This window comes from Lactuca virosa, chromosome 1, assembly GCF_052849685.1.
Source record: "Lactuca virosa cultivar CGN04683 chromosome 1, Lactuca_virosa_CGN04683_v6, whole genome shotgun sequence".
Taxonomy (NCBI): Eukaryota; Viridiplantae; Streptophyta; class Magnoliopsida; order Asterales; family Asteraceae; genus Lactuca; species Lactuca virosa.
This window is the reverse complement of record NC_136426.1, coordinates 79,019,209-79,030,053: the sequence shown is the minus strand read 5'-3', so window position 1 is coordinate 79,030,053 and position 10,845 is coordinate 79,019,209. Positions and strand designations below refer to the sequence as shown.

The following is a 10,845-nucleotide window of genomic DNA, read 5'->3' as shown; positions in this document are numbered from 1 at the left end:
CAAATATTTATAATCTTTCCAATAGAAGTATTGAACAATTTCCTAACCATTGTTTATGTTTTATTCCAGAAATTTTGATAATCGTAGCTACTGCGATGAAATTCGAGGCATGAAACTTTGATAATTGACACCAGAAGACAGATGATTCATTCCTTAAGAATATTATGCAACATGTATATTATTCTGTTAGAATATTCAACAAAGAATGTTATATTCTGGTAGAATAATCTACAAAAGAATGCTAAGATTTTGTATAAGAATATTTTACAACAAACGATCTATTATGTAAGAAGGGCGTAGGATTTTGTTATTTTTTAATAATGTTATTTCTTACATTCTAATAGAATAGTAGCAGGAAGTTTGTTATTTTTTAAGAATATAATGGCATAAATGAACTTGTTCCCAAGAATATTTGATTTTTTATAAGTTAAAACGATTTTTAACCCTAAATTATATAAGAATATTTGATTTGTTGTTAAGTTAAACCACTATTAAATTATTAGTTTTTATTAGTTTAGGATTGACATTCTCATAAAATAGCATTCTAATAGAATGTCATTTTGATAGAACAAAATTAGTTATGATTTAAAATTACGTTAAATTAAAATTTAACTAATTTGAAAAAATCAACTTTTTTAATTAAGAATAATTAATTATCCCATAAAATCCAATATTTTCCTTTTTAGAATATAGCTTAAATGACTAAAATACCCTTACAATGAAATTTGGATGATTATATGGTACATGTTATTTCATTGTAATATCATAGACCCTCATATAATATCAATTCATTCTTTTTCATCAATTCATTATATATATATATATATATATATATATATATATATATATATATATATATATATATATATATATATATATATATATATATATATATATATATATATATATATATATATATCAAACATTTAGTATAATTAATTATGTAATACCTTTGAGGTGACGAATTCAAATATGACTTTCCATTCCTAATTTAAGATTGTGAACAGTTTAGGGCCATAGGTTTTTGTTAGTGGTGATTGTGGGAAGCCCACTAGTTGCGCCTTTGTTGGTCCGCCGACGTATATTCCAAATTGGTTTGATACATTTGAACCCCAACAATGGAGTTGACAAACATCAACTCAAATCACTATCGTTTTAACTCAATAAATTAAGATATATAGATTATCATGTATGTTTTAATTTCTTGTGCAATTGTCAATGCTGAGTCGCTGACTTAAAAGATGAGACTAAAAGTTGTTTTTATGTTTACATTACAAGTCATCTTCACATATACCAATTAGTGGTGGGTAGCTTGATTGACCAAGCCTATAGAAACCAAGTTTAATGCAAAGATAATATGATCACATAGTTTATCCACTTCGATCACAAACTTCTCATTCATTTGAATACAAAATTCCATCAAAAACACGTGACATTATCTTCTGATATAATATATAATCCAACGGGGTGCATCTTACTGCCATAGTATTTTTGAGAGATGGAAATTGGTGTTATTGTGAGCTTATTTTTATTATTATTAGGCTTCAGTAACAATAAGTGTTGTTTGGGTGAAATTGGCACTGCCTCATCCTATGGTCCTCCTTATACACGTAAGTTGCTCCTTGATTGTCGAAAGTTAAATCTTGGTGTTTTCAAATGTGGTTTTTCTATTATGTTTTTAACTGTATATATCGAAGAAATAAATAAAAATTTATTAAGAATGATTGGTTTTTTTTTGTATATATATATAACGTAGCTACGAGATGCAATGGCAACCAAGCAGATCAATTTCCACTGGGGAATTTATTTGTATCAGTGAGTGAAGGACTATGGGATAATGGGGCGGCATGTGGTAGGCGTTACAGATTGAAGTGTTTGAGTGGAAATAATAAACCGTGTAAGGGTGGCACAATTGATGTTAAGGTGGTCGATTTTTGCTCCAAAAGACCATGTCCTTCAACGATTGTCTTGTCAAATGATGCATTTTCTGCCATTTCCAAAACTCAAAGGGGAAAAATTAACGTTGAATATATTGAGTAAGTAAACACTCGATTTTTTTCTTGTTATATTTCTCTTAGTTATTTATTTCAATAATTTAACTTTGTTTTAATTAACTTTTTGTCTCAGGATCTAACATGAACCCTAGTGTTTTTGTTTTGCAAATTGTGGAAGTTTCAATCTTTGATGAGTCGTGGGTTGTATCCTTCCCGCGAGCATATAAAAGTTATGAGTATAAAATAAATGTTGTTTATTTTGTGGGTGGAGGGGTCCGATTATTCAGTTAGATAGAGCAATAAAGGTTGTAATCACATACATGGATTTTTTGAAACTTAAATCCACGAAAGCTTGCCAACACAAATAACCAGAATGTAATATATATATATATATATATATATATATATATATATATATATATATATATATATATATATATATATATATATATATATATATATATATATATATATAGAGAGAGAGAGAGAGAGAGAGAGCTAGGTTCAAATGTGGATTGACATCTATTGTGCGAACGTGTGAACAATGTTATTCTGTGAGAATAACAAATAAAATATGTCGTTTAGTAATGTGAATACGTTCAATATTACATAACTATTGTCATTATCACGCATTCTCACTAATTAAATCGTCTACAAGATTATTATAGATTTTTTTTTTATTATTCTCATTCTGTCAGAATGTTAATTTAGTCGTATTCTGTAATAATGAAAATGAGTAAAAACCGATGTGTGAGAACAAAAATGAATAAGAATTAGTGAGAATGCATAAAAATGACAATAGTTGTGTAAGGTTGAATGTATTCACATTAACAAACAAGTTATTCTCTTAGTAATTCTCATAGAATAGCGTTGTCTACATGTCCGCACAATAGTTATTCATCCACATTATAACCTAGCCATATATATATATATATATATATATATATATATATATATATATATATAGGGTTGGGTTCATTTGAGACCACCTATATTTTGTGAGACACGAGGACCAAATCTTAGCCCTTGATCAAAATTGATATGTGGTTCAGATTTAATTAAAAAAAAAGAAACTAGCGGTGGCAGTTTGTGTAAATAACACAAACTTTGTAATTAACTAGAATACACGGAGGGGTAGAAACGTAACTCGGCTCATTCACAAACGCATTCATATCTTTTTCATTTTTCAAAACCCTTTCATCGATCGAAAACCCTTCCATCACAAATTTGTTTCAGATTAACCCTAAATCGAAATTGAAAAGTCGAGTTCTTTATTCTGATTCTAGCTCGAGTTCATCCTCTGATTCATACTCGAAAACAAATCCTAATTGATTCACGTAGCCAAAAACGAACAGAAAACCCTCGATCAATCTCGATTATCAACAAATTCTTATTCCTTCTGATTCGTAATTTCAACCTTCTTATTCAATCTCGACTATCAGCCATTCCTTCACAAAACAGGTATTAATTCAAGTTGTTCAAATTTTGGATTGTGTAATTGAACCACTGAATAATTCGGGTTATACAGATTCTGGATCGAATAACCCTAGCATATCAAATCAAAACCACAGATCATATCCTCGTTGTTAACCATTCTCCCAATTGAAGCAAAGTGAAGCAAAGTTTCTCAGAGAGAGTTAATTTTGGTTTCTTGTTTAAAAAAACCGAAGATCAAATCTAGAAGATCGCTAAGGAATCAAAATCATATATACAGGTTCTTTCTTTCCTTAATCAATCATCCCTTAAATTCACATAAACTCTATCCTTCTAAATAGAAGGAATCAACGACCATTTAAAATCATAAACCTTAATTATGTTATTCAGATTGTTTCATTCTAGTTCTAAGAATCGAATTTAGAACTCATACCCATTAAAAGGCTTTGATTTCATCTATCAACAATGTCTTGTTCGAGAGAATCAGATTCCAATTCCTCTTCTCAATATAAAAGATGAGTCACCAATGTCATCAGATGAAGTAGATAAACTGATTAAAATAGCATGTACAGAAGTCTAGCCTAAAGAGCCAAAGAGAAGTAACCGATTCAAAAAGAAAGGACATAAAGCTATTTTCCAAGAAAAACTCAATCTTTATCTTTCAGAACAATATTCTACTAGTTCTAATTTTTTATAGTATAATATCTAATTATTCTCTTTTGTTTTGTATATAAGCTTCTAGTAGACTTTTATAGTAATTCTGAGTTTTGTATGTTAGAGTTAGTATTCTATCCATTCTAATTTTGATCATGAGTTGCTAAAAATCAAAATTGTTGATGAGTTTTTCATTGATTCTTGTTGATACTTATTTTATAATAGCAAAATTAATGAATAATTGTTGAAAATCGATCATTTACAATAATCCTTTAATAATATAGAATTGATGATAAATTGCTGAAAATAAATGTTGAAATCTAGAAATTCCTTATCAATGTATGTAATAGAGAAAATGAACATGAATTGTTAAACATTGATGTTTAGAAAAGGACACATAGGGGTAATTATGACAATTTACGTTCTATCTGTATTCTAACGTCATTCAATATCTCTACAGGTCTTTCTTCATCCAAAATCATCTCTTCACATACGATCTCAAATTCAATTATGATCCAGATTTATGGATTCAAAACCATAGAAAAATAATTGCAATTGGATATACCTCGAATTAAGCTCAGTTACATCGTTTTCTACCCTTTTTATTCTAATTGATAATCAAGAATGGATCCTTCGATACAATATGATTTTGATTCTACATTAAAACCCCCTAAAACCTTAATCTGTGATTTTGAATCTCGCGCTTCTAATTTCAATTTTGAATCTCCAATATCATTAGCTCGTTAGTTTGTTTTAATAAACAATAAAAACTTCTTAGCACATACAAATTTCCGCCAATCCTTCAGTTGGTACTTCTTCTCATGATTCTCAGTTGAGGAAGGATTCTTCTCATCATGTAATAAAAGATTCTACTGACTCATCTTTGGGTGTTAACAATTTCAGTGTTAATAAATCTACAATCTTGCTATTTTATTATGCATAAATGAAATTATTCACAAAATATGTAGAGATATTCTTGTCATTTGAACTATAATTTGATTCAAGATCTTATTTTGTTTGATTTATCTTATTATCTAGTAAATATCTAGTAAATGAATGTTTGATAACTTGATATTCTACTTATTCTAATTTGATAAGTCATAACTTACTTCCTAAATTGATTTTAGATGTTATTTTGTTTGAGTAATTGGATTATCTAGTAAAATTTTAGTGAAAGATTGTTTGATAACTTGATATTCTTAGTATTTTGGTTTGATAAGTCATATGGTACTTCTTAATTTGATTAAGATGTTACTTTGTTTGATTAGTTAGATGATCTTGTAAAAATATTAGTAAAATAGTATTTGATAACTTAATATTCTAGGTATTTTGATTTGTTAAGTTAGGTGTTACTTTATAAATTTGATTTCAGATGTTACTTTATTGATTCACCAAATGCTATTGCTTACTTTGATAAGTCAAAGCTATAATATATTTTGAGAATTTGTTATTCTATCTTGACATAATCAAATTCATCTCTTTATGTTTTAATTCAATAATGTCTTATTCAGATTTGGATCTAGATAATGTAGATTCTAAATCATCTCTTGTAATAGGCTTCAGGAAGTTATTATTCTTTCTATTCAAATTTATGAATTATTTTTCTGAAATTTATATTGTAGTTATGCTTAGTGTTTGATCCAGATTCACTATAGTTGGGGCTAGCAACGAACTTCTTTATTGTATTTTTGGTTAAATATTTTTGAAATTGTTTACTGTAGCTAGGATTGGTGTTTAATACACATCGAAAACTAAAGAAGTTGTTGGTTTAGGTTGGTGGTGTATATTAACATAAAGATCTGATTAGGTGATTAAGTTATCTGATCTTTTGTATTTTATATAATATTAAATCTCTTGTTTGAATTATACTAGATATTGCTAATCGAAATTAAAGGAATATAAACTTTATTTTGAATCAGTACCATGTGGACAGTTATGTATTTTTGTTATATTATCTCATAGATTTTACTTTGTGTATTGTTAATAATGCCTTGATCATATTAGATTTGTGTAAAATTAAATGTGAAAATAAAATAAAATTCTCTAATTATAAATTATTTATTAAACAATTTTCATGTTGTTAATTATTGTCAGAATATTAGAATATTCTAGTATAATGAATTGTTTTGTTTATATCCTAGTTTTATTGTTTTAATAAAAGTATGGTTTATGTTTTGATACAGATGAAATGAAGAAACAACTAAATAAAAAAAAATGAGTTTTTGATCCTAAAAGAAAGAATGTTGAACAATTTCTATCATCGGAAATAGATAAAGGCAAAAAAAAGTCATACTTCATGATACCTCATCTGATAGCTCGTCATATGATCAAGACACGTCAACAGAATATGAACAAGTACATATGACATTATAGTTGTAATTTTAGAATATATGATGTATAATGTCGATATTCAGTTATGTATTTACAAGAATAGTACTTGTGATGTTTTAGTTTTGTGTCATGTAATGTTAGTAACATCTTTCTCATATTACATGAGTTTATATTTAAAGTTTATATGTATAATGTTCTATTGAAATTAGACTTTTTTATACTCTTATAAAATAATGTTCTAGGATATTCTAAATTATATGTAGAATATTCAAATAGAATAATCTTCTAAGTTTTCAATTAAATAAGTTGATTTACAACATGTAAATAATGTGTACATATAAAATATTCTAATATAATAATATTGTATATGACCTCTTTTCAAAAGTTATATGTAGAATATTATGATAGAATAAGGTTATCAGATATTTTAAGTTATAAGTAGTTTATTCTAATAGAATATTTCTTAATTAAAATTTGGCTGTTTTTATACTCTCATAGAATAATGTTCTAGGATATTCTAAGTTATATGTACAATATTCTAATAGAATAATGTTCTAAGTTTTCAATTGAATAAGTTGATTTACTACATGTAAATTATGTGTTTATATAAAATATTCTAATATACGAATATTATATATGACCTCTTTTCAAAAGTTATATGTAGAATATTACGATAGAATAATGTTCTCGGATATTTTAAGTTATACATAGAATATTATGGTCATCTCATTTGAATCTAACGCATGATGTATCATGTTGATAATCTAATTGAATAATTTAATAGGTTTCTTGTTAATAATTTCATTTATTAAATAAAAATAATATGTATATGTAGAATATTCAAATAGAATAATGTTATATGTTATCTGTATTCTAATAGAATTATGTTATAGGTTTTTAAATAAATAAGTTAATTTATTACATTAAAATAATGTGTAGTATATGTAGAACATTCTATTAGAATAATGTTATTTATTGTTAGTTTTCAGAAGTTTATACGTTATGAGCTCTTTAAAATATAACACTATTTGATTATATCAACAGCAAATATCAATGTAGAATATAACACATAACAATAATCAAATCTAGAATATTAGTCATAGTAAGAAAACACATTTAGTTACATCATCATTTATAAATGTATATTAGAATATTACACTTATAAATTATTAAAAATAGAATTATACATTTCAATAAGATATCAGTATCATCAATATAGAACATATAATAATAGACTATATCATTAAATATGTGCACTATAACATGTATCATATTCTAAACGAAATATGGAACTAATTGAGTAGTTCAACAAACAAAAATCAAAGTAGACTATAACATTATATATCTATACATGTAGAATATCCAGAATCCAAACTAAATAAACACTAGTTGAAATGAGTTCATTGCTTGAGTGTGATTCTTCAGCACCATCATTAATTTGACCTACAAAAAAGTATTCGATTAATATTTATTATTGTATAAATATTTACAAAATTGTATTCTAAACTTAATTTTCTAAATATGTAAGGACGTATAAGTAATGCTTTTCAATTATTCTAATCAGAATAATATACTATGTACTATGTAATGTAATAAAAAAATATGATGAAATGGGACCAAGTACCACTTCTGCTTCATGCTAAACTGGTCCAAATTCATCATTTACTTTACATGCTACTGACAAGGAGGATAGTAACTAATCTAAACCTTTCACTCAGATAATCAAAATAATAAAAACAATGAGGAAACATGTTTCAAGCTTCAAGCTTCAAGCATCAACATGGTCTGAGATTTCCCTACAATGATTGCACTAATCTTTCATATATGCACCATTTAGTGTACTTGTCTAAATATGATGGAAAAAGAATAACATTAATATCAACAATAATATGATTTAATCATTTAGAGGCAAACCAAAGGACAAAAAACTTTTGATAAGTATACATTTCCATTTCAAGGTTAGTGAAGGTGCATGATCACTTGACTTGATGTAACGATTTTGTTCTATTGTGATTATCTTCAACCTATATATGTAAAGTTCACACTTTAGCGCCATAAATTGCTACTAGATAGCAGTTAATTAGGAGCATGTCTAGAGTTTAAATGTATTAGAACTTAAGTTATGATTATTCTCTTAGGCATTTCATCAAACAGTTGGCGTATCAAATAATACTTCTCTAATTCTTCTGTCCTCAAATAGATGGTACATCAATTGCTACTAATGATGAGTTGTTGAAATTGTTCTATAATGGGTAAATTGTTCCTTCTTGATGATGAATTGAAGAAAATCGATCCTTACTTATCCTTCTGTGGTTTGTAATTTGCGATTGAACAAAATTGATTAAGAAAATCATGAAGATATTGACTCATATTTGCAATTACAATTGAACGAATCCAACTCAAACAATCATCAGATAAAGAATAAAGAAGATGAACTAGCAAATCACTAAAATCGTGAATTTAATAGCTGAGATTTTGATAGGAGAGGATAATTAATAAATCAATGAATGTCAATCTCAAAATCACGTTGATTTGGTAGAAATACATACCTATTCAAGGCGATGAAGATCTTGATCTCCTGAATGTGATGATTTTGATATGAAGGATAATTGATGGATCAATGAATATCTATCCGATAGAACGATGATCTAGTGTGAGATTTGAAGATCGAAGGAGATAAAGATCATGATTACGTGAATATGAAGCTAATTTTTGTAACAGGTATGTTCATGATCTGTTTAACCTAACAATGACTAATCTGCCCTTAATTAACAAATCAGGTACATTAATAAGTCTTAATCACGTTTTTTATGAGCCATAGGATCAATTTTGATCAAAGGCTAATATGTTGTCCCCATGTCTCACAAAAAAGTTTTGTTCTCAAATGAACCTCTCTCTCTCTCTCTCTCTCTCTCTCTCTCTATATATATATATATATATATATATATATATATATATATATATATATATATTCAATAGTATAGCAGCATTAAGGTAAATGAACCTCTACCTATATATATATATATATATATATATATATATATATATATATATATATATATATATATATATATATATTCAATAGTATAGCAGCATTAAGGTGTGGGCTAGATGGGTATGATCGCTTTTAGTCTTAGTTTTAAAACAAAAAGCCAAACCACCAAGAAATCCAGATTTAATCAAATAAAAGACCAATGCTAGATTGTCGGAAATAATTTGTTGGTTTGATTTTTCAGCATACCCATAACCGATAAAAGTGCATAAAACACAACATTGAATTTGGTCTGAAATAGGGACATTAGGCCGAGTTATGGTAACCGGTCTGGGTCCTAGCTAACTAACCCTAAAATATATTAACAAATCAATCGGTCTCTTAGCATCGTTGATCGGTTCTAGCATAACCGGTTTTGGTTTCGCCCACCCCTTAAACAATTAAACAATTTTGTTATTTTTATTTGTAAATAAGTCCGCTAAAAATTAAATATTTAACCATTTGTTTACTTCCTATAAATAAGCTCTTATTTTGTATAATTATAAAATCTAAAAAATACCAATTTTTTTTATAAGAGTAGATATAAATGTATTCGTTATCGTTGTTGACTTCTTTTGTGTTGGATTTTATCATCCTTGTCTTTGATATATTATAATATTTGGCATGGATATTAACATTGTTTTAGCTTTGGAGTTTGGATATTTTAATTTTTCATCTTCGTCGATAATGTCATATTCTCTAGTCTTTGTCATCCTAAACACCAGTAGGGAATGTTATTATCATATCATTTATTCTTGTACTATCACATCTTTAGACCTTCTCAATTTGACCCTCAAGTGATATGATATGATATACGTGTTCCACTTTATCCAAATAATCTTTTGAACAAATACACGATTCAGTTTGAACCTTAAATCAAAACCACAATCCCAGTTCTAAACATACCATATCATGAAATGTATGAATATGTATGGTATTATTTATAGAAGAGTGAAAAGCAAACGATAAAGTTATGCATGAAACGCAACATAACAAACATTTTGATATTTAACTTCATTTTTTTGAATTTATTTATTTGATGCATCATTAATAATATTACGAAGAATAATTTACTTTTATTAACATAAAGTGAAATTGTTTTGTTTTGTTAGAATTAGCATAACTAAATGCAATTGTGGATGGCTACAAATTAAGCATGAACATTATAACTAGTTTAGATCGGTCTCAAACTTTGGACTCAAACCGGACCGGTCTAGTTCAAAGTTGTTTAAGTTTAGTCTAAACAAACAGTCGCGTGTATCAAATGGTCTTTGAGTGGTCTCAAGGTGTAGTTTCGGTCTCATATTTGTCTTACATAATTGTTAATGTATTATCTACTCAAACATAAGTATGTACCAATGGTCAAATACTAGATTATGATCCCCAAGTAGCACACGAGTT

The 10,845-nt window shown here is 27.2% G+C and overlaps 1 long non-coding RNA gene across 3 annotated transcripts in view; it reads left to right on the top strand.

The window, feature by feature from the left end:
- Positions 1-295, top strand: part of LOC145105334 (uncharacterized) — a 1,569-nt gene extending 1,274 nt beyond the window's left edge. For all 3 annotated transcript variants that reach the window (XR_013707277.1, XR_013707276.1, XR_013707275.1), the window contains one exon: positions 70-295. This is a non-coding gene — a long non-coding RNA (uncharacterized LOC145105334). The remainder of the gene's footprint in view (positions 1-69) is intronic.
- The last annotated feature ends 10,550 nt before the right edge of the window (positions 296-10,845 follow it).